This window comes from Mesoplodon densirostris, chromosome 12 (assembly GCF_025265405.1).
Source record: "Mesoplodon densirostris isolate mMesDen1 chromosome 12, mMesDen1 primary haplotype, whole genome shotgun sequence".
NCBI lineage: Eukaryota > Metazoa > Chordata > Mammalia > Artiodactyla > Ziphiidae > Mesoplodon > Mesoplodon densirostris.
This window is the reverse complement of record NC_082672.1, coordinates 57,234,185-57,257,219: the sequence shown is the minus strand read 5'-3', so window position 1 is coordinate 57,257,219 and position 23,035 is coordinate 57,234,185. Positions and strand designations below refer to the sequence as shown.

Genomic DNA, 23,035 nt, shown 5'->3' with positions numbered 1-23,035 from the left:
AGAGGAAATATTATGTTGATCTTTCATTTGCCTTTCTAAAAGAATTCATAAATATTTTATTCATTAATCTTCAGAATACCCTGTGACCAAATTGAACCAGAAGGGAAAAGTAAGCTGTTAAACAGAAGAGATGTTGAAATGTTATTTCAATGAAGGAAATCAATCCTTCATGAAAAATTCCTGTATATTATTACTCATTAATACATTCTCCAAATAGTTCTTGCCCACCTACTATATGCAATTTGTGTTAATATATCATGTGGATGATGAAAAAATATATATACATATTATATATTACATGATGTCTGCACCTGAAGAATTATCAGTTAAGTAAGGAAAGTAAAACATAGCCTTAAATAATAATAAAAATGCCGACCTATAATAAGAAAATATTTAGAAAATAGTGTGTTTGCATGGGAGTTTATCCACCTTTTGTTAAGGATGTAATTACAACTTCACATAAAATCACAGCTTGAGAATGGTTACGTTCCCAAGTTAACAGGAAAAACAGTTCCCTTTCTTTGTAGTTCCCTCACTGGACATTGTAAAAAATCCACCATCCTGTGATAAATGCAAGAAACTCAGAGATTTGATCGGGTTGATCAGGCCAGTTGATGGAGCCACAGGCTCCACTGTAGGATGCTCCACTCAGATGTGCCCTGTTGAAGCTGGAGAATTCCATGGCTGCTACCCAGTTTGAAGCACTCCAGAAAGTAGTACCACAGTTCTGGAGCTGCTGCCATACTTAGGGTCCTGGTATTTCTTCTGAAAACATGGCTGGCAAATGGTCATCTCTATCCACTCATGCCTCTATTGCCTCTGGTGTTAGGGGCCATTTTTGCCAGTTGTCTCTCCACATCCTGTCTAATCACTCACCACTGGAACAAGGGCTCAAGTTCAACTTGGCCTAGATTCCCACTATTTCAGCTTTCAGCTTTTCAGTTATTTAACTCTTTAGTATACACAATAAGCATGCACCTGGGAGCCTGCCCGTATTGCCAGCATGACTGAGTTGACAGCCCCTGTCAGTAGTCACAGGCTGTTTGCAGACCCAGCCCTCCCCAGTGCTCCCAGGCCTTGTCTAGACTGGGGCCTCTCTCAGCTAGGAGTGTTTCCTCGCGTTTGATGGCACTTGGCCAGCCTCCATCCCTCAGAGGTGTTCTGGTTTGGGGTCTTGATTGTTTTTCTCTTAGGAGTTTCCTTGACTCTTTTGCAAATGTACTTCCTTCCCAGCAACTTTCAAGCCCCTGGTAATATTAAGGAATGGAGAAAAGAGTGGTCTCTGTAAAATCAAATGCACAGTTGCTATGGCTACCACAGAGAGGTGCAGAGTGGGCTTTCATCTACTTAAATACATTTTTTAAAAAGGTCACACAATGGATCTACTCAGAACCAGAAAACCTACACCAAGAGAATTTGATGTTTCTATCTTTCAACTTGGAGCTAAATTAATAATAAACATAATAATAATAATTATTATTTTAATTAGTATTATTTTTCCATCATGACCAAGTACTGGACGCACCTGCTACTTTGTTGTAAGAATTTGTAACAATGGTGTGTTTGGGAAGTTTGGTGGGATTGGGAAGGGGATTTGGGGGGAGGTAGTGCTTGAACTGGATCTTGAATGTGAATTTGAACACAAATAGCATTTTTTTTTTTTTTTTTTTTTGCCGTATGCGGGCCTCTCACTGCTGTGGCCTCTCCCACTGTGGAGCACAGGCTCTGGATGCGCAGGCGGACTCCCAACCACTGCGCCACCAGGGAAGCCCCACAAATAGCATTTTGATAAGACTAGATGAGAGCAGGAAAGTCATGTTGGCAGAAGAGAATGGGAAGCCACTAAATGTTTTAGAATAGGACTGTGCAATAAAAGTACTGTTTACCATTTACCGTGTGTCCACTCTTTGCTAAACATTATGCGGTTTGTGGTAATTGTATAAAGATGTGCTTGCCTCACGCTGTCTCTAATTCTTACCAAAATGATGCAAGATGAGCATTATTTCTTACTTTACCGATGATGGAACTGAGGCTCAAATATGTTTAGTATGTTGTCCAAGGACATTCAGCTCAGATGGAGGCTGAGCTTTAAGTCCAGGCCTTTCTAACCTGATAGCTCGTGCTCTTCCTGCCCTACCTTGTTCCCCCAAAGGCTCATCTGGTGGCTCTGTGCAGGTGCATTAGACTTACTGCAGTGCTGGGTGGGAAGCTGTCATTCAAGTCGGCAGTAAGAATGACTGAAAAGTAGAGCAGAGAGGTCTCAGAGGAATGATTGAATGGGAAAGCCTTTTCGAGGTCGGAAAGAAGAACAGGGAGACAAGAGACGCTTTTCAGCTTTCCAGCTTAGGTGACTGGGAGGACAGTAGTGCTTTTAATAAAAATGGGAGCTGTTAGGCTTCCCCTGGTGGCGCAGTGGTTGAGAGTCCGCCTGCCGATGCAGGGGACGCAGGTTTGTGCCCCGGTCCGGGAAGATCCCACGTGCCACGGAGCGGCTGGGCCTGTGAGCCATGGCCACTGAGCCTGCACATCAGGAGCCTGTGCTCTGCAATGGGAGAGGCCACAACAGTGAGAGGCCCGTGTACTGCAAGAAAAAAAAAAATGGGGCTATCTGGAGGAGGTGGTGGTGGCTTGGAAAGGGGATGGCATTGCTTACAGACACGTAGAATTTAAGATGATGAAAGAAGGACCTGGCAAAAAGTTGTAAGCTGTAATACTGTTTCTCATAGCAGTAATGCCTCAGTTTCTTTTTCAGAAATAGGGGGAAACATCCTAGTTCTATGAGTATATGTTTGCAACCCTAAGAAAAGGGTCTAGCCTTGTTTGGCCACCTCGACTAAGCAACCCTGGAAGTGAGAAAATTTAAGTCATATTGAATATCAATAAAGAATTACTGCATCTTTTAGTGCCTTTGTTTCTCAGTAGTCCTGCTAGAACAGCCTGAAGCTCTACAGCCAATGTGTCTCGGCTCTTGGGAATGTGCCTTGGGAGAAGAGATATTAATTTGAATTCTGGTCCTGGCTTTCAAGGAAAATATTACTCCTGTTAAATGTTGCCTTTAAAAATCAACTTTTCAGACTCTATTCTCAGCTTTTAAATATTTATTCCTCTCTCCAAGTCCTTTACTTTATCAAAAGGAAAAGGGAAATTAATAAGTGATAAATTAGACTGTGAAATACCTCTAAAATATGAACTTCTCTAGCCCCTAAGGCAGGTGTACATGAATTTAACTGACAAAAATCATGCCCAGTTTTCCAGATTTGAGAGCCTGCTAGACTAAAATTAAAGTAAATTTTAAGTAAATTTGAAACAATCAAAATCACAATAAGGTAAATACAGATGTTACTCATTTGTTCACTTTTAAAAGCATCATGAATGTTTAATATTATTTAAATTTTATTGAATAGATTATGCATACTGTAAAAAATTTGTAAACTTAAAAAATATATATGAATGAAAAGTAAAATATCCTGTTCATTAACACACCAAGCAAAGAGAATGGCAACCAACATTTTAGGGATGGGAAGCTGTCTTAACTTACCTTCCCTTAACTGATTCATGAGAGTAACCAAAGCTCTCTATCTATTGGCTAAAATAAACTGATGTCCATAGCAGCCTGGAAACTCACCACTAGTAGGCTACCCTATCATGCTTCAGTATTTTGCTCCCACAGCTGGGTATTCTTAAAAAAGGTCATTAGTGTTTCTTCCAAAACCAGTTTATGCTTGTTCTACTTATTAATGACATAATTCAATTAAATATTACCTCAAATAATAAAATACAAGGGCACTTTCAATTAAAAGAAACCAAAACTGGAAATCATGGATAATCCATCATATTTGGGGTTTATGCAAAACAGAAGAGGGATTCCAATCAAGAGACTGATGGAAAGGGTGTCAGCTCTACATCAGTATATTAGGGATACATTTACAGTTAGATGTTTTACATTAAAATGAATTTTAAAGTAAAATATATATATATATATTTAAGTATATATTTAATCAAGCATCTTAATTAACTGGCTAAATATTAGCTTTGTTTGCTTTGGAAAACAGGTCATCCCTGTACTTATTTCTTAATTTTTCTACACACTTGCACATATTTCATTAGAAATAAGATCATATGGTATATGTTTGCATGATGTTTTCTTAAAGTTGAACTAATATTTATTTAGAATCTGCTGTGTGTGAGGCACTGTTATTGGCATAGGGATAGAGTGATAAACTAGATAAAGATGGAGTTTACCTTCTATTTGGCAAAGAGGAGAATAAATGAAACAAATTAGGGGAAGGGGACAGAGAATGATGAAGGGTGGGGAGGGCTCTTTAGCTAGGGTGTTGGAAGGAGATGATGTGTGGGATAGGCCTAAATAATGAGAAACAGGGAGCCATGCAAAGATTTCTGAGAAGCGCATCCTAGGCAGAAGGAAAAACAAGTGCAAACTCCTTGAGATGGAAACAGCAAGTTGTATCTGAGGGAAAGAAAGGTGACCTATCAGTGTGCTGGATGATTTAGAGAAAGAGGGGCAATGATCGAAGATTGGAGAAGTGGTCATGACACATAGCATTTAGGTCATTGAAGGACATGGGAATTTGGATTTTGATCTAATTGCAGTGGAAGCCCTGGAGGACTTCAGTGAGGGGAAGGCTATAATATGATTCAGGCACTGAGAAGATGCCTGTGGCTTCTGTGTGTCATTCAAGTGGGATGAGTTAGACAGCTGTTTTAGTAATGCTGATGAAAAATGATGATGACTTGGACTCAGGTTTTAGCCATGGAGCTAAAAGTGATGGAATTTGAGACATAATTTGGAGTGATGTGAACAGGACTCATTAATCGGTAAACTAAGGGAAGTGAGTAAGGTAAGGAGGAAGCAGCACCTGCTGTCAGTGTCTTACCGATATCCCTCCGACTTTATGGTTCAGGGTACCCAGAAGACTTGTAGCTGCCAGTACCTGCTTCTCTGTGTCTAAGGACTTTTTCCAGAAGGAAGCTCTGCTCATATGTCTAGCAGGCTAGAAGTACTGGTTGGTTACTCCCCTCCCCTATAGCCCAAAGAATCCCTTAACCAGTGAGAATGAATGTATAAATAACCCAGCTCTCTCAGTCTTGGAGTGAGATAATTCTGAGATGTATCCTTTATATAATTTCTCAAAATGTACTTGTGAGATCGAGCTCCATTTACACGTATGGTAGCTGGCTTACTTACCACTTATTAGTTGCTTTCCCTTCCCTACATCACTTCTTCCCTTTCTTACTGGTGGTCTCTACAACTCCCAAGTAAGCATTTTCTGCTGAATCCTTGTCTCAGAGTCTGTGTCTGTGGGAACCCAGACTGAGACAGAGGACTTCTAGGTTTTGAAAGTCTGAGGAAGTTGATGGAAATGGGGCCATATACTGAAAATGGAGAAGAAGAGTTAAAAAGATCATTCGGGGGTGAAAAATCAGAAAACCCTTTGATGCACTGTATGAATTATTTATTAGATATTCAAGTGCTTTTTTTTTGTTCAATATTGTATTGGTTGTACTTTAACAGTGTCAGACACATAGTAGGCACTCAATAAATATTTGTTAAATGAAGGAAAGAATTATTTGGGGGAATACATGATTTTGGAATGGCAGATGCTTTATGAAGTTAAAACTGAGGTGAAAGGTCAGGATTGGAGTACCGATTTGTGAGTCAGCAGGACATAAATAATATATAAAGCCAAGGGACTGGATAAGATCATCTAGGAACATAATGTGGACAGAGAGGAGAAGAGTGCCAAGGACTGACCTGAAAAGTAAGGAGCCAGCAAAGGTGATTGAAGAGACGTGTGCAGTAAGGTAGAAGGAAAACAGAGAAGAACCTGATTTGTGGAAGCCTAGAGAAGGAAACATTTTGAGAATGACAATGGTCAGTTGTGTCAGACCATGCTACTAACACCGTTCAAGTATGGCAAGGTTAGAGAGTTGGTCATTAGATGAAATACATATGTACTCATCTTTGCAAATGGGTAATGGACTTAACTGGTCACTAGTTACTGGGAAATTTTCTTTTAATGTCCATCTCTTTTTATAATAGAACAGTGTTACCTTAGAGGGAATAGAAAAATCTTTAGAAACAGATTTTATAGAAAGATCTTTATAAAACAGAACTAGTAACAGTTAATGTAAGAATTTGCTGTTTTCATATGCTGCCAATGTAAGACAACAGTCATTTATGATTGCCAACAAATGACAAAGTTAAATGTAGTAAAAAAAAATATTTTGCATATCAATTAGTTTTACCATCTACTTTGATTCTCTTGAAATATTAAATATTGACTATACAGTTCTTTAAACTGCATTGTTTCTGTTTCTTTAATGAGCTATTTAAACTAAATTCTTTAAGAAATACAATAATAAATAGGAAATCAACAGGGTTAGGAAATATATAAGGAGACGTGCAGAATTCTAATCTTCTTGCTGGTGTTGTATTCAATATTTTGCCTTCATCAAAATGTACCCACAGGAACACAGCTGGACAGGATATCTTTCTGTGATCTTTAGTAACTCTGTAGTGCCCCATAAATGCCTCAGCTACAATCAGTGAATGTGCTTCAGGCCTTGATTTTTGTTTTTAGTTCAAAGATGAACACCATGAAGACACCACGCAGAGAGAGTTGTCCTATGTTGTTTCAGATCTTCTTTAGTAAAAGCTGAATTTTCTTGTTTTTGTTCTACCAAATATCTTCTATGCATATGATAGTTAAAAAAATAATAAATCATTTTTGAATATATTAGAGACTATTAACCAGAACATGATAACATTAAAGTAGGTGTCCCCACCCTCTAAAAATATAATACCACCCCAACACTTGTCTCTTAGCATATTTATTGTTCAAAAATTTTATTTTCTCATATTGTTGTATATTTGCAAACATGTACCTATACTACACAGAACATTAGCTTTTAATTTTATAATTAAAATATATCAAATATTGTATCTGTTTTGGTCCTCTATGAAGCAAATGTCAAGATATGATTAGATATACAAGAGACTTATTGGTAGATATGCCAGTAAAGGATAAAGAGGGAGGAAATTAGAATATTTAGAGAGTCTTCAGACCGAGATGCAGGTCTGAAACTTGAAAGGAGACAGGGAAGTTAGGATTGGATAGGAAGAACTTCGGACTGCAACGCACAAACTCTTAGCTGTGCTGAAGGGGATTTCTTTAGCCAGAGCTTCCCTCTGGAGGAACTTTGCATCATGCAGCAAAGGCATGGTTCTATGAAGCATGCCAAGCTCAGCCTTTGGCTGTGAGCAGCCCAGCAGAAATATGTTTTAGTGAACTCAGTGGTACATACAAAGGCGCAGAAGCTGAAAGCTGTTAATCAGCTACGTTCCCTGTAGCAGTTTGTCTTGAAGGAAGATTTGAGCACGGGATCTCCACGGCCATTACACATACAGATATTGAGCCTTTTAGTGGAGTTATTGTCAAAGGGATGTAGATTTTCTTTCTTGGTTTCCTTAGTTTATAATGCCCATCCTAACCAACCATGAGCTATAAGTGTTATCAGGTGAGAGACCAAGGATGGACTGTGTAGCTCCATCATGGTCTTAGATTAAAAACAACAGCAGTTAAATAAACAAATAAATCTAAACATATGTCCTGATTATAGGACAGTGTAGGCTTATGTGTGTTTGCAAATAAACATGTTTTCATTTGACACAATACTGTTAACAAACTAATTCAAAATTGTAAGAAGATTATTATATTTTAATGAGGAATGCCCAGCAGTGTTCAACAAAATAGGGAGGGAAACTTGTAAGTAAGCATGGAGAATAGTACAATCAGATTAGAAGGCACATAGATTTAATAATGAGTTAATTGAGAATAGCCATATGACTTAAAAATGCATTAAATAAATTTAAAGAATTGTGATAGTATCGTCCCTCTGAAATTAAAACCCCACAGCACAAAGAAAGATGAATAGGCTCTCCCACTCAGCAAGCCCTGAAAGGTGCTCAACTTACTTTATCTTAATTAATAGGTCATAATTTAGTCTTTGATCAACAAAGTCTGATTCACAAAAAAATCACAAAGATTGCAGTATTCCTAGATTATAATTTATTACAGTTATTTTTAAATTAGTTATCATTATGCAGTTATGTTTCTTAAAATTCAGTAATAAGTTATAGTGAGTATTGATTACGTGTCAGGCATTGTCCTGTCCTGGGAACTGCCGATACACAAGGAAAGCAAATCAGATGTTATCCCTTCCCTTGTTGGTTAATTGAAGTTTCATTCATCCACCCCCTGGACAAACAGAATATATGTTTTTCTATTGTTCTTCTACATACTGGAGATACTGCAATAAGTGGACAAAACAGACAAAATGAATGACTAAATAAACATGTCCCCAAATAGAACTAACAATTTGTAATATCCCTTTGTAGATAGAATCTTTTATTCTGTATTTAACACTACTAAATTCTTTAATAGAGTTTATTGTAGATCCTACAACACAGAACCCAACTTGAGGTATAGAATGTTTAAAAGTCAATTTCTATCTCAGTAAAAAAGTAAAAGACAATGGAATTTATTTGAAGAATTCTATTATTGAAAAATAAACTGAAATAAGCATAATCCAACATTTCTTAGTTTGCAATTGTATCTTTAAAATATATCTTAATTTTTTTCTGATAAAGAGTATTATTTTAAGAAATTAATATATAAATTGGGTAGTACAAATCTTCAAAGATAGTTCCATTAACAGGTTGATATATATTCTTCAATAATTTATAGTTGTAAACCCACCCACAAATATATTTTTAACATTAATTTCACTATACATGGTGTTCAGTAACTTTGCTTTTTCATTTAATATTTATGAATTCATTGTCCTTTTTTTTCTTTTACTTGCCTTATCTTTCTTAATTACTAGAGTCTAAATGTATAGGTATATAATTTACTGATAATATTTACGTTGTTTCCAGTTACTTAATAAACATTCCTATGGAAAATATAAATCTCCATAAACATTTTTATTACCTCCTTAGGATAAGTTCTTAACAATGGTACACTTGATCAAATATGTGCATGTTTTAAATTTTGATGTGTATTTCCAGATAACTCTTCAAACCTCATATAATAGTTTTCCAGTTTTCCTCTGTTATGGATTGAATTATGTCTCCTAAAAGATGTATTGAAGTCCTGGCTCCTAGAACCTGTGAATGTGACCTTATTTGGAAATAGAGTCTTTGCAGATGTAATCAGGTTAAGATCAGGTCATTGAGGGTGGGCAGCTATCCTTCGATATGACTGAGGTCCTTGTAAGAAGAGGGAAATTTGAACATAAACACACATGCACACAGAGGAGAACACCACATGAAGAAACTTCTATTGTTTTAAGCCATCTCAGTTTGTAGTAATTTGTTAAGGCAGCCCTAGGAAACTCATACAACGTCTGACAATATTTGAGGGTGCATTCTTACCCACACTCTCTCCAGATTGAGCATTCTTACTATTTTATTCCTTTCGTCAGTTAGAAAAGTAAAATTAAAAAGATACCTAATAACTTTTGAATCTACATAAAGCTCATTATCTAGAAGGCAGATTATTATCATATTATTTATATGTACTTATGTTTGTTTACACTTTTATTTATCTAGCTGTCTACCAATGAACTTACCTTTAATCCTTTACTTTGTTTTGTAAAAGGATTTAAGCAGCTGTTTTCCAATTAGTATAGGAAAAAATGCTATAAATTTGAAGGAAGGGAAATTTTCATTAAATAAATAGGCTTGTGTATCATCCTCTCAGCTGAATAACTGGTCCTTGCAAGGTCTAGGTATGGCTAGAGCCTTAAGCTGATGGCTCTAATAGTGACTGGATTGCAGGGTGAAAACCTTATGTTTGTGATTTCTGGCTAGCCTCTTATCTCTTAGCTTCAGGTTTTGGCAAAGGCCTAGGATGGCAAAGAGTCATCTGCTATTTCTGTGGGATAGAAAGCAGAGAATTCTTGCCATTAATGTTCAGCTTTGCTCTCGTAAGAGTTTGTCTATGCAGCTGAAATATGCAGACTTGGTTCTGGAAGGGAAAGAGCTTCCAGACAGTGTCAGTTCAAGAGTGTTCTGGGTTTACCCTTAGCCTCTGGGATTACATCATGAGAGGGAAAAAGTTCTACAAAACATTCATCAATGCCACTGTCAGAGATAGTTGGTCATAGGCTGATTTGATCAGGATGACATTTATTATGTTTGAAGCATAAGAAGAGCCCATTGTGGAGTCCTCATTTTGAAATCTTTTCAAACAGAAAGTATTTAAAATGTCATTTCTTGGGATGATGAGACAGTTGCAGAGTGTGAGACAGTAATGGTGAAATGGAAGAGCAGGGGATTTGCAGTCAGAGACCTGGATTCTAGTCCTTGCTTTGCGGCTTTCATGCGATGTGTCACTGGAAAGGTGACTTGAACCTCTGTTTTCTCATCAGTCAGATGGGCTTGTAAAGTTCACCACAAAAGCTGACTGTGAGGGTCAAATGAGACCACGTTTATGTAAATGTTTTGGGAAAACCTACAGCTAAATATATGTAGCATTTTAGTTTGTGCTTTGACTAAACTAAAGTGATTAAACTTCGTGACCTTTAATTGTTTCTTCTCTCTTTTATAAATCTTTGAGTCATACTTAATCTATAGATGAAAGAACAAAATAAAACTCCATAATAACTAAAATTTTGTTTGATTGGAGCTGACTTTAGGCAGAGGAGTATTATCATTGAGGTTTGCTCATAGCCCCTCCTATGGCTCACTCATCCTGCCATCCTAGGATTCCTTACTTTCCATGGGGGTTCATTCTAAACCTGAGGTCTGTATGTTCCACAGGAAACAAACTGATAACCAATATTCTTGAAAGACTATCCTTGCAGATTTGACAGTTGGAAAAACTATTTAAAGTATAAATCTGCCTTAATCTGCCTCTCATTAACCAGGAAAATTGGTAGGCATTTTGACAGTTGAGATGACACTTCAAAACAATTTTGTGACACTTTACCTTCTATTTCTAATGTTAAACCAGGGAGAAATGAAATGCCTCAGTGCCATCACAGATGTAGACTTCAAAGTGAAGGCTCAGCCTTATGAGAATGAGAGCTCTGGTTAGTTGTGAACAGGGAAGATAATTTAAAAGTTCCTGATTATATGCCACTTAACTACTCTTAACAATTACCAAAACTCTGAATAGTGTAACTCTTTTAATGAAGATCATAGAGACTTCCAATATCTATTTCCCTACCTAGAAACTGGGATGAAACATTGTTAAACCATTAATTTATATATTTTAGGAGTCCTACTGCTTTCATACAGGGCTATCCACATGTTTATTATAAAGAAACCTTTATATTTTTCTCCCTTTTTGTTATATAAGCAAGTTATCCACCTCTGGCATTTGGCTCAAAATATTTCAGGAGAATCCTTCTCTTAGGAGATTATCTACTGTGGTGGAATATTGGAGTATTCCTGTTCCTTTACCTCCACATCTATATTTGGTGGATCCCTTCTGTAATCGAGGTCTCATCTTGAGTATCACACTTCCTCTGACATTCCCTGACCATCTTCATTGCAGAAACACTCCCTTCTAATCACTGTAATGTCACCTGCTTTATTATCCTCACAGCTTTTATTTGTTTATATGTTTACTGTTTGATGGCTCTCGTCTCAATGTAAGATCTACAAAAGCAAGGATCTTGCCTGTCTTGGTTACCACTGTAGCCCCTGCCTCTAGAACAAACTTTATTTATTGAAGGAATAAATAAATAAATAAATGAACTTCAGTTTCATCTTCTGAAAAATAGAGATAACATCTACTTCATAAGGTTCTTAAGATAAGTGTATGAAACCATGAATGTCAACCTGTGCAAAGCATTTACCACAGTGCCTAGTAAGCAGTCAATAAATACTGATTGTTGAGGGAAATGTAGACTTAGATATTTAAAAAACATATATCCAGAAGAGAAACGTAGGAGCACCAGGGTGAAAACATTCTTTTATTTTCTGTGGGAGAAGTGAGAGAAATTGAGATAAAAAAAGGTAAGTGTGATTTAAATGAGTGTATTTAGATTTATATCCAATTAGAATAATTGTTCTGAAGAACCATGTTGTTTTACTTACACTGTTTTTATCTTGCTTGTCTTTGGCACTTAGTTGGGGTTCTAGTAATCTTGAGGTTTCTAGTCAATGCGTGGAACCTTGCTGGTGTGGCAGTGTGGACACCCTCAGATGGCCACCCACCCGTTATGAGTGTCCCATTTGTAAGAATTCTCTGGAACAGTAGGAATCACTGGGGAAATAATAGGAATACACAAAGGAAACACACACCTTTTCTAAGTTGGCTTTTACGATTGAACCTATTTATGCCAGTTAGCATTTGCTATTCTTTTGTTTTTTTAGCATTGGCAGCTTAATTGGCTGCTGAATTTTAGAAGATAAACTATGAGTGTTTAGAACTAACATTAGAAAGATTTAAAACATTCTTCAAGATAAATTCAGTGTGATGATGGAATTCACTGACTGTATAGTAAATACGATGCCAAATATATAAAAAAATCCCACAAAAGAATATTTTAAAATCATCCTGAGCTTACATTTTGTCCATCTGTGTCCTAAATTTGGTTCCATAATTTGAGATACAAAAAATTCATAATTTTAATATAAAATCTGGAGAGTAATATTCATGGCCATATGCTTATACATGATCTCTCTAAACATGGGATAGTAATATTAACTTTTAATAAAGTACATAATGCAGTGATTTGCATTAAACAAGACAATTGAATTTATATAGCTTTTTCCTTACTTATACATTACTTCCTGGGAAGCCAGTGGCTTATATCCAAACCTTCCGAAGCAAGGCATCCAGATAAAATTTCTTTAATGCTGTGATGAGAATATGAATGTCAAAGTATACTATTGACTTACAAGTAAGATCAAAAGAGGAAGTGTGTTATGTTAGCTAAACCAGAATCAGTAGAAACTTTCCACTTAAGGTCTGAACTCTAAGTATCATAACTAAAAATGTATGGTGGCATTTCCATGTATTTTAGGCAGCAGCAATTGGCCAAAATATTACATGATGAAAGCTAGCAAGTAGGATTTCTTTCTCAAAAATGCTAGACTGTGGCATTATACTTGACATTTAGTAAAGCACCTTGTAGTCGTTGTTTCTATCAATATTTCTACAGCAATTTGATATTAAGATTGTATTTATTTTGCTTTCTAAATGGTAGAATATGAACTATAAATTATCCTCTAGATAGGTCAAATTAATCACTCCAAATGACTGAGTAAATTTTCAGCCAAGCTGAAATTAGAATTTTCAATCATGATTAGAAACATAATTGAAATTGAATGGAGTCAATCATAGAAAAAATTATATTTAACTCCTCAACACAGTGAAGTTCTTTTGTTTAGGCCATAGGATTATAGTTCATTGCTATCATTTCAAACCTTTTTATTCTATGTGTGGTCCACCAACCAGGAGCATCAGTATCAATGCAGAAAGATAGAATCTCAGGCCCCACCCCAGAGTTACTGAATCAGAATCTGCCTTCTAACAAGATCCCCAGTGATGTGTATGCCCATTAAGCTTGGAGAAGCACTGGTTTAGAATATCACTATATACTTTCTCATTTTTTTTCTTATGAGTAACAGACACGAGCTACTTGCCAGGTGGACTGCAATAAAAATTTTAATTTTGTTATGCAATATCAAATATGCAGTAGGCTTTCTATGTCTGTCTGAGGGTGAGAAAGCCAGATTCCCAAGAGTGAGCTAGGTGATATATATTTCATTTTCTGCTAACTAGGTGTTGATATTGTGTGACTAGTAAAGATTTATAACTATCTAAATGCTTTGTTCAGGTGATAAAGTGTTTTTGGATAATAAGGTATCTGAGCTAAGTTTTTATTTTTATCACCATCGAGGGACACATTATTCTCACATGCATCCAGTGTCACTAACTGACTAGATTCCTACTCAAACCATACTGTTCAACAGCACATTGTTCACATCTTACCTATAGTTTCCAATTGATTTTAGGTGCAAGGCTGTTGTCTGTTTTAAAATTCACATAAAGGACACAGTAATTCAATTAATCTTATGATCAGAACTCTTTTTTCCTCAGATATTTTATATGCTTCCTCATAAAAAGCAGAGTTCTTCAAGAGGCTAGGCCGATCTCTATGCTAATATTGGGTTGAGCATATAAGAAAAACATAATTCTAAAATGTTTGGTAAAGATTAGAAAACAAAAACCCTCCAATTTTCCATTTTACAATGGAAACTTGCTACAAAGAATAAAGAAAAGGGGACGTATGGATACAGTCCTCTTTCTAAGTGTAGGAGGGAAGACTGTCAGAAAAAATATGGCTATGACTAAAGGCCCACTATCTTTTAGGTTGTGAGACTGTTCATTTTAAAAATAAAAATTACACCACTCTTCTATTTAGAGGAATGATGTCTGTCATCATTGCTGATTTGTATGCATGAAGAAACCTCCTGACCTTTTCTTTTTTACGTATTATAACTCATGTGAGTGCTGTTTCCATAAGGACTTATTAGTGGAGCTGTTGCTTTCTTGATAACTCAGAATACTAACTTCCTTCAGGTAATTGTGTTAGTGGAGACCCCAGTCAATGGGATATTTTGTGTACAAATATACAGCGTCATAATGTAAGTTCTTTTTAGTAAAAAAATGAATAGATGTTATTCAATAAATATGTTTATCAAAGGAAAAACTCAAAGTGGGCTTTATTATCTTCTAGAATGAGGCCTATTAAGTTATATAGATATTTGGTGAAAGGTGATGATAAATCGGTTTCTTTTCATTGAAGCTACTTTGACATTTCTATGCCAGCTACTTCTCAGTCTAAGTCTGCATGATGAGCAGCTATGTATTTCTTGCTAGCATCTGTACTGGTGTTTAAACTATCTCTTTGGTAATCAGAACCTGTTTTTTTTTTTTTTTTTTCAGTGACTGTGATTAGAAATAAGCAAACTTATGTCCACTTGTGACCGAGATAGTTAAGCCCTCTAATCCTTGTCTTTTTAAAATATCTATCTTGGAGCAAAGAGAGCAACCTAGCTGTCCTTTGTCACCTTATTCTCTCTTCTCTAAAAGTGAAAATGGGATAGGGTGAATTATATAGTACCCTAAGAACCCTTGACTTAAGGATTGCTTTCTTTCCTTTATATTAGATTAAGTTAAAATTAGAAATCTTTTTATTTCAACTGTCATATGAAGTTTATTGCTTTCAAAATAAGCTTCCTTCTTAGTGAAATAAATCCCCCCTTCTTTTCTTACATTGAAACACAAAGAAATGTCTAATGCATTTTAGAGTAGCATACACGTTTGTTATTTACAGAGGTCCTATGGAATAGTGGTAGGTTGCCAAGGCACTCCTTCTGAGCTGATAAAGCGCTTCAACTTTGAGCATTTACAGAAGATGCTTCTCTTAACTGTTGGAAAGTTATTTTTTAATATGAGGAAAATCAAAAAGATCATACCTCCAAAATTAAAATGTCAATCATACCTCTAAAAATAACGAATTAAAAAATAAATTTTTAGAATAACTGCTGGAAATACTTTCCACAAGACTTTTGTGACCTTTATTTGTTGAGTCATTAGTAACCAGGAATGAACATCATTTTTGATGCCTTGACTCCCATGCTTTTAATAAATTGTTGTACCTTACTCCACATCTCTCTCTCAGAAGAGTGTTTAACACTTTTGATTTTTTTTTTTTTTTTTTTTTTTTTTTTTGCGTGGTATGCGGGCCTCTCACTGTTGTGGCCTCTCCCATTGCGGAGCACAGGCTCCGGACGCGCAGGATCAGCGACCATGGCTCACGGGCCCAGCCGCTCCGCGGCATGTGGGATCCTCCCAGACCGGGGAACAAACCCGTGTCCCCTGCATCGGCAGGCGGACTCTCAACCACTGCGCCACCAGGGAAGCCCCCACTTTTGATTTTTAAAAATTGGCTCTAGGGCTTCCCTGGTGGCACAGTGGTTGAGAGTCCGCCTGCCGATGCAGGGGACACAGGTTCGTGCCCCGATCCGGGAGGATCCCACATGCCGCGGAGCGGCTGGGCCCGTGAGCCATGGCCACTGGGCCTGCACGTCCGGAGCCTGTGCTCCGCAACGGGAGAGGCCACAACAGTGAGAGGCCCATGTACCACAAAAGAAAAAAAAATTGGCTCTAATATTTTAATTTAGAGAAATTCCTTCAATAACATTTGACATTAACTTTTAAAACATTTTCTCTTATCCATTGGGATTTTCTCTTTGGATACTCACTTAAGGGATGATCACACACAACTGCTCTTTTTTTTTGTTGTTGTTTTTTTTTTTTTTTTTTTTTTTTTTTGCTGTACGCGGGCCTCTCACTGCTGTGGCCTCTCCCGTCGCGGAGCACAGGCTCCGGACACACAGGCTCCGCGGCCATGGCTCGCGGGCCCAGCCGCTCCGCGGCACGTGGGATCCTCCGGGATCGGGGCACGAACCCGTGTCCCCTGCATCGGCAGGCGGACTCTCAACCACTGCGCCACCAGGGAAGCCCTGCTCTTTTGTTTTTGATACATCTGTTCTCAAGTTTAATTTTTACTATATACAATGTCTAGTTTCACTTTTAACACTTCTCAATTCCTTTCACTTTTTACAAATCCTGTGTTTTGTTGCCATTTTGTTTCTTTTTATCTTTAGTGTGGTTCACCTCTCTGCTTAAAATTCTTAAAAATGATTATTGTCATTTTGAATTCCAACCCAGATGAATTGATTTTAAAATAACCTATGATATAAAGCAAATGAAGCATTATGATATTAAAACAAAACATTATAGTAATTTGAAGTGTTTTCCAAGTTTAAATACAATTATCCTGTAAAGAAATACATTAAGGTAAAAATGTATAAACATGTGACTCAATATTAAGAGCATACTTTGAATGGCTTCACTATTGACTCTAATATTATTGTATTAAAAAATTTTTAATTCACTTAGAGGGTCAGGAAATGAATAATATAAAATAAATTCAGACAAAAATACCACAAATGTGGGCTTTGCTTGAAATGTTATAGGTGAAGTTTAGGAATTTTTATAAAGATTTTAAGTTTCCTCTTTATCTTCTGTTCAACTTAAGAAACATCACTGCAAATCTGACATTTGCTAGACTCTTGCCTAAGCACAGACCAAATGAAGATGAAGTAAGATCGCGTATCTCCAGGTGCCATGGACCAGTGTGTAAATGCTCCTGTAAACAAATAACTGTCATTCAGGGTGCTAAGTGCTCATGGAAATAGAGCTCATGATAAGGAGGGACCATCCAGAGAGTGCAGTCTGGTCTGAAGGAAGCCCTCACAGAGCATGTGAGGCTGAGCTGAGACTTGGAGGATGAATTCACTGGCAAACAAGAGGAAAGGCAAGATTGATGGGGAGTGTTTTAGTCAGAGACAGTGGCTTACCGGAAGTCATGGAGATATCAATGCATAACAGTACAGAATATTTAGGAAACTGCCAGTAGTTGAGTCTGGTTTACATGGAGGAATTCAAGATTAAATCAACATCTTTAATTCTACCAAGAGTAAAATATAATCTAAAAACTGCCCGTCAATGCTTAAGATATGTGAGAGTTTGTTAGTGATTATCATTAATCCTGTTATGAAGGAGAATTATTTCTAATGTAGCTGCCCAAGTAGCACACTTGCAGGTGGAGGAAGGAAGGTGGGAAAAGGCTGAAAATCAACTGTTGAAATTCAGTAATGAATGTGGAAGAACCATGGAAAGGGAATGCTGACACTTTGGTTGTAATTCCAGTTCTGTTCATAAACCTACTTTGCGTTCTTAATTTTGTCCCTATGTTTCTTAAATATATAATAATCTTTGGCCTAAATAAGTTGTAGTTTATGTGAGTGTATGTTTTAACAAAATTGTGTTATTCAAGATAAAAATTGATTGTCTTTGTTGGAAATCCTGAAAGAACTCTTGAAATCCAATTCTTCTAGCTCACAGTTCCCCCACCCCAGCCCCTCCACCTCCTCCTCTTCTCTGTCTCCATTTTGCTAACTTTCTACTTTTTCTCTCCTGTGTCAACTCCTGAGCATCTATGGATAGAGCTAAGACTTCATGAATACAGTTTGAAAGTTACCTGCCCAGATCATTTCTAATGTTCTTTTAGACAATAGTTTTCATACCTGAATGGTGTTTAATTAATAATTAATTAATAGTTGAGGGGTGGGGGAAAGGAACAAGGTAAAGAGATCATTTGGGGGCAGTAGCAAAAAATATAACTGGGTTCAATTAGATGTTTCCCTCCAGCAGAGGCAGGACCTAGTGAGGAGGAAAGATAGACTATATGGAAAGGGCAATAGCTGGGGAAGTTTCTAGAAATTCTGATATTCTGATTGATTAGAAAAGTCATTAAAATACAATGAAATATGGATCTAAAATAGTAACCATATAAGTACTTATTTATTAATTCCTATTATTCTCCAGATATTTTAAATATTTTAATCTTTCAAAAATATCTAACCTCCTTTAGGGTAAATGCATTAATTCCTATTTGCAGAGAAAGTAATGTGAGTAAAAGGGATTAAAAAATGGTTTCTTACTGACTCCACTGATACCCTATGGAGAGACAATGTTTTTGTACTGGCTCCGTATACATTTTAAACTTAATCCTCGTATCCTATGAAACATTTAGAGTAGGCACAATTATTCCCATTTTATATCTAAAAAATTGAGATTCCAAAAGGTTAAATTAATTGCTCAACATAAGGACATCTGGTTTCTTCTGCAGTGCCCTTTCCTCTCTATACTTTATAGGCTCCTTAATCTCTGCAGGAATCATCTTCCCCCTTCTATCAGCCTTCAAAAGCTTGTTGATTGCTCTCTAATTATAAATACTTGGAGAAAAGAGTGTGAATTGATATGCAAATGACCTTTCCCCCCTTAGCAAATTAGCACTTTACTTCCATCTAATTAAGCAGCTTTGTGGAGGAAATGGATTTTTGAAAGAAGAATGGAAAGTGTTTGGATTTGTTCTAGGGGTGTTTCTGGTTTAGCCAGCCTTGTGAATGAGGTATAGAAAAAGGAGTCGTTAGTGGGAGCAGACAATGAAATCAGCAAAAAGAGACAAGGAGGTTGGATAGCTGACAAACCTTCATGGGAAAGTAAACTGCCTTTCAGCTTTCATTCTTTCCCTAATGGTAACATATTTTTTAAGTAAAATAAAACTTTAATAATAAGAAAGTTCTGTTTCCTCTCATACTTCTGAGTGTTAACGCTGACGGATCCTTCATTGGAAATGGATATATTCAAGCTTAAATTACAAATTGTAAGGATTCAGAACTTACAGGATGTGCTTTTAATTAGGAAAAAAACGATTCCTTAAATGTATTACAAGGACTTTCTTTAGGAAAAAAAGTCACTTATTGCAACGAGAATTGTTAGAAGAGAAATTGAGGCATGTTAAATTTTTCAACAGTTTATTGGAGCAAAAATCAATTCGAATTGAGCAGCATCCAGTTTAGCAGATAGAAAGGAGCTCTGAGGAGCTGTACAAAATGAAAGACTTTTCTAGGCAGAAGGGAGCAGGAATAAGGAAGTTATACTAGGCCAAATATCAGGTAGCTTATTGCAATGTTACTTTCCCTTAGAGCAGGGGCCCCCAACCCCCAGGCAGAGGACGGTCACCGGTCTGCAGCCTGTTGGGAACGGGCCGCACAGCAGGAGGTGAGCGGCGGGCAGCGAGCAAAGCTTCATCTGCTGCTCCCCATCGCTCGCATTACAGCCTGAACTATCCCCCATCACTCGCGTTACCGTCTGAACCGTCCCCCTCCCCCGCCCCATCTGTGGAAAAATTGTCTTCCTCAAAACCGGTCCTTGGTGCCAAGAAGGTTGGGAACCGCTGCCTTAGGGGATGGCAAGAATCTGTCAGGCAGATTACCTAACTAGTGCTGATCAGGCAATTCCTGATTCACTGGTTTAAGATTCCAAAACTGTGATTAAGTCTCAGTTTGGTGAGGTGGGGCTTAGCAAAAGTGACTCCATTTTGGGCCTGTTGTTTTGCTTTTAACAGAATTAATAAAACTCTGTTCTTATATATGGTTAGTGGGATTAGGAGCAAGGAATGTGTGTGTGCGTGTGTGTGTTTATGTACTTCCTTCCATGATGGTACCGAAGTATTTGATACTAAAGAGGAATTCAGTACATACGTACTGAATGTGTAAATATATGAATAAATACTACCAGTTCAAATTTATCATTGAAAATAAGGCAACTGATATTCTCAATAATATATTAAATCCTTAATAATTCTTGAAAATTGATTTATGGATTTAGCAAAATGCTGTATGTATTTTGGGAAAAGGCTTTAGTCTTTGTTAAACTGTGCTACACAGGTTCATAAATAGCTAGTTCCTATAAATCATATAAAGTTGTATTAAATTATATTAGTCATTCTTCTTAATAATGGCTTATTAATGGCTTATTTACCCTCCTGCCCATATTGCTTTACCAGCAAAGCAATATTTTATTGTTATCTTGTCTGGACCACTCAATTATTTTTGGATTTGCAGTGTTTGTTTTTATGTTTCATTAATTAAGATAAAATATAAATAACAACAAACTGATACTAATTGAGTACTTCAGCAGGGCTCAACTCTGCTATTGACAAATTCACTTATCTTATTCTAGGTGCCCTTTAAGAAAAATAAAAAGTAATCTTGTTTGCAATTTTCTAAGACATTAGGACATATATCAAGAGGGAGAATATTTACACTATAAAACAGCTAGAAAACAACTGTCAGATGCATGATTACCAGAGAAATTAGAAGAACTATTTTATAAGCATTTCTGTGGATAATAGTGACAAATATCACACATCAGAGAAAAGGTCAGACATACAAGTCTTAATTTAGATGTAAAGTAGTCTTTTTACTATTACTGAATACTGATATACCGAGAACAATTGAAAATATAGAAGTATTACAAATTATCTCCAAGGTACAAGATTTTTATGAAGAAGGAGGAAAGGTTATGAATTTCATAACCCAACCACAGCCATCCTTCCCTTATCTGGGCTGTGCCTCTCCCAGTGTATTGAGAAAAATCCTTCCTAGATCACACTGCCAGTAGAGGATTCTACTGTTGTATAACAGAAGAGGCCTTTGAGATTATCCAATTCACCATGTTAGTTTTTAGATGAAGATACTGAGGCCCGGAGAGGTAATTTGAGTTTGTCCTCTTGTAGTGCTTCTTAGAAGTGGAGATTTGATACTAAGTCTGATACATGATCCTCAACCAACAGAGGAATTTTAACCCTGACATGCTGTCTTCTGATTAAAGTCGTCAGTTTATTATGTAATTTGTCCAATAAGACAATACCTCTAAAGAAAATACAGATTGATGAGACTTTCTGTAATGATTAAGCATGCAAAATATAAACTTGATAATATATAAAACATATATTTATCTCAATATTTCCATCTTCTCTCTCTCAGCTCCATGATTTTCTCACTGTACTTCCCAAGAACTACATATATACACACACACACACACACACACACACACACACACACACATATATATATAATATTTTCATTTGAATATATTCTAAAGAAGCCATGTAAATGTATGTTCTGAAATGTGCAACATACTGCAAGGGCTTTCTTTTCATGACTACATAATTGTCCTAAGCATTTTTAATTTGTTGCATGGCAGATTTCCTGAATCAAATAGCAGCTGTTTTGGGAAAGTATTAAACACATTCTCTCTAGGCCCATTGGTTGTTGTTTTCCTTTCACAGCCTCTCACCATTAACTATATAGCAGCCAGAGCAGAGGAGTTGTTAACAAAATATATTTTCACTGCTAGCCAAACATATACATGACCTAGTGGTAATATTTGACTTTATATCATTTACTTATGCCTGTGTATGTCTTACACCAAGGGACTAACACCCAACAGGAAAAAGAAATGGGGAGAAATTAACTAAGTAACTGTGAACCATCAAGTAGCCCAGATTAAATAATGAGCCTTCAATAGGCTGGAATAGAATAACATTAAGCCTTTGGAGTTCAGTGGGAAGTTAGATGCACTAATGGCAGTGCTGTGCTGGGAAAGCGTATATTTTAGTTGGAATTTTTGCGTGGAGGTGATCGCACATTATAATATGAATAGCTGTACTAAAGGCATGGAGGTTTTCTGCTAGCATAGGAGGTGATTAAGACCCCCTCTACCAGATAACAGCTCACTGGAGGAATGTAATGGTGTTAAAGTAAAATCTGAAAAACAGATGATTTTCCCATTCACTAGTCCATTGACTCTCCTTCTAGAGCCACTGTGGTTATGGCACTGCTCTTTATTTTCATTTCACAAAGGAGCACAAGTTGTTATGATATTTTTGAGCTCGTATGTGTCCAGAAAGAAAGAAAAGAAAGAATGAAAGACTGTCTTGCATTAAAGATAAATGCAATCATTCAATGATTTGTTTTAAGAAAGTTATTTGTTTTGTTTTTGTTTCTATTGAATAATTATTGTAGGTCAAGATGATTTTCTTTTTTCTTCCCTACCCCTCCCCGCCGCCACCTGGGTCATTCATCCCTCTGTGGAACTGTAGCAGGAAATGGCACTGTATACTAAATGTGTTCCCAATGTCATGAGACAGGCCTAGCCTGACACCCTTAGAGAGTTGATGTTTGTCAACTCAAACTGCCATTTGTATATGAAATATACAAATTTTCATTGAAAATTTCATTTCATTGTTAATTTCATTGTCATTTTCCCCTTAAACATTTTCCCATTAATTATTTTTCTCTTATCTTCTATATGTTCTATATTCACATAGTATATAGGTTGAATATACCTGAGTATCTTATTTCATCATTTGTTTAAGCATAGCAGTTAATTTGTATCTTATTAAACAAATATTCTATTCAGCTAACAGAATTTTCCTTAATTTAGATTTAAATTAAAATGTACAGTTGTAGCATCATCTATTAATAATTCCTGGTGTTTCTGCCCTA

General features: G+C 36.6%; 1 protein-coding gene across 4 annotated transcripts in view; it reads left to right on the top strand.

Moving 5' to 3' along the window:
• Positions 1-23,035, top strand: part of GRIK2 (glutamate ionotropic receptor kainate type subunit 2) — a 649,287-nt gene that overhangs the window by 326,961 nt on the left and 299,291 nt on the right. The gene's annotated exons all lie outside the window — the stretch shown is intronic.